The following is a 2,740-nucleotide window of genomic DNA, read 5'->3' as shown; positions in this document are numbered from 1 at the left end:
AACAAAGACATATTTTACAATTCCAATAGTCACACCAACATGCAGAAACAAGAGATGGACAGCTGAGTAAGAAGCAGAGATTTATCGCACATGTGGTTATGGCTGTAGGTCATATGTGTCAAACTCTGGCCCGCGGGCCATATTTGGCCTGCGGTGTAATTATATTTGGCCCGCAAGGCAATACTAAATGACGATTAGAGCTGGCCCGCCGGTATTATACAGCGCATGTACCGCTGATACTACAAATCCCAGAATGCTCAGCTGGTGTTTTGGCGCCTCCCTCGGGACCAATGAACACTCTCTCCGTTGTTGATAGTATACCTCGCTACCTCACGCAACTACTGGCACCGCGCTACCTCTCCCAAAAATGGCGAAAAAAAAGGCAGGAAACAGGACCTTTCTGGACAGGTGGGAGACAAAATATCTTTTTATAAATCTAAAAGACAAACCTGTGTGTCTTGTATGTGGAGCCAACGTGGCTATAAACAAGGAGTACAATATACGACGACACTATGAAACAAAACACCATGACAAGTAGAAGGACATGGACACGACTCAGCGGCGCCAGAAAGTGGAGGAGATGAAAAGACGTTTGGCGACACAACAGACTATGTTTAAAAAAGCCACATCGCAAAGTGAGGCTGCTGTAGCGGCTAGTTTTATTGTGGCGGCAGAAATTGCAAAATCAGCACGGCCCTTCAATGAGGGAGAGTTCGTGAAAAAGTGCATGATGAGAGTTTGTGATCTCGTGTGCCCAGAGAAAAAGAAAGCATTTTCAAATGTGAGCCTGAGCAGGAACACAATCGCTGCTCGCTCATGTGAACTTGCCACCAACCTATTTGAGCAGCTGATGGAGAAGGGAAAAGATTTTGTTGCATTCTCCCTTGCTGTGGATGAGAGCAGCGACACATGTGATACTGCCCAGCTGTCAGTCTTCATCCGTGGAGTGGACTCAAATATGTGTGTTACGGAGGAACTTTTGTGATTAAAATCAATGCATGGCACCACCACAGGAAATGACATATTTGAAGAGGTTTCCACCTGTGTCACTGAAATGAAGCTGCCGTGGGATAAACTTGTGGGACTAACGACAGATGGCGCGCCAGCAATGTGCGGTCAAAAGAGTGGACTGGTGGGCAAGGTTCGGGAGAGGATGCGGTTGGAGAACTGTGCAGGTGAGCTAACTGTTTACCACTGCATCATACATCAAGAATCACTGTGTGGCAAAGACCTAAAAATGGAACATGTTATGACCTCAGGAACAGGAGTAGTGAACTTTATAAGAGCAAAAGGTCTGAATCACCGCCAGTTCAAGTATTTTCTCGAGGAATGTGGTTCAGAATACGAGGATGTGCCGTATCACACAGACGTGAGATGGTTAAGCAGAGGGAAAGTAATGAACCGATATTTTGAGCTGCTTGAGGAAATATGTCAGTTCCTGGACAGCAAAGGGAAAGACACTGTGGAGCTCCATGAGCCAAAGTTTTTGTGTGAACTGGCCTTTCTGTGTGACATCACAAACCATCTCGGTGCACTAAAACTGCAGCTTCAGGGGAGGGAACGTATCATCACAGACATGTACGCTGCAGTGAGGGCCTTTAAAACTAAACTGTGCTTGTGGGAGATTCAGATGCTCCAAGGGAACCTGGGCCATTTTCCCTGTTGCCAAACCATTTCAATGCACATCTCAACCACCGTGTTTCCAGATGCACAGTTTGCTGATAAACTCCGCGCACTCTGTGGTGAGTTTGCCCGGCGATTTGCCGACTTTGATGCCCAGAAATGTAGGTTTGAACTACTGAGCAATCCGTTTGCAGTTGATGTGGAAAATGCACCAACCAACCTCCAAATGGAGCTGATTGAACTCCAGTGTAGTGACACGCTGAACTCAAAGTATGACTCTGTGGGTGCTGCACAGTTTACACATTTCTGACACAATGCCTCAGCTCCGCACCCAAGCTGCTCAGATGCTCTCCATGTTCGGCAGCACTTATCTATGTGAGCAACTATTCTCCTCGATGAAGATGATCAAAACAGCTCACAGGAGACGTCTGACTGATGAACACCTTTGCTCAATCCGAATGATTTCCTCAGCTCAGAGCCTGACCCCAGACATCAATGAACTGGCATCCAAGAAGAGATGCCAGGTGTCTGGCTTGAGCACTTCAGAGTAGATCAGTGTGTTGCAAACTGAGTAATAATTCATGTTTTCTCTGAGCACTTTCTTGCTTCTTCTCCAAGACATGGGCTTGAATGGTTGCACTTTCATTGAAGGATATTATTGTTATTTAATATATTATTACCCTGTGGAAAAAGGTTACTTTTGAAATTTAAATCAGAAGGCTGCAAATAAATAAAAGGCATACAATTTTCATTTAAATTTTATTTAAGGAATAAATTCCATTGATGTTTTTTTTAATTTGACATTCAATTTTGCACGTGTGCAATATTAAGCTATACATCGTAAAGTATTCAGCTTTGCTTGTTCCATATTCAGTGTTTAAGCAAATTGTTTGTGTCCAAATGCACAGGTTCATTGTTATATCTGAAGGAAAAATGTCAATAAATATCAATGTTGGCCTGTGGGTTTGTCCAAGTTTTAAATTTTGGCCCACTGTGTATTTGAGTTTGAGACCCCTGCTGTAGGTGGAAGGAGAGGCTCCTGTTTGAAGAGGGCCAGAGGATTCCAGCCACATGGACTAAGCAGGTAAGGAACAGGATCAAAAACAAGCACAAGTTA

The 2,740-nt window shown here is 44.3% G+C and overlaps 1 pseudogene; it reads left to right on the top strand.

The window, feature by feature from the left end:
* The first annotated feature begins 350 nt into the window (after positions 1-350).
* LOC147205562 (general transcription factor II-I repeat domain-containing protein 2 pseudogene) lies at positions 351-2,121 on the top strand (annotated as a pseudogene).
* Positions 2,122-2,740: the final 619 nt, after the last annotated feature.

Source organism: Hippocampus guttulatus, chromosome 5 (assembly GCF_054856545.1).
Source record: "Hippocampus guttulatus isolate MCC_2025c chromosome 5, RoL_Hgut_1.0, whole genome shotgun sequence".
Lineage (NCBI taxonomy): Eukaryota > Metazoa > Chordata > Actinopteri > Syngnathiformes > Syngnathidae > Hippocampus > Hippocampus guttulatus.
Note: the sequence above shows the minus strand (reverse complement) of the source record. Positions and strands in the feature narration are given on the sequence as shown.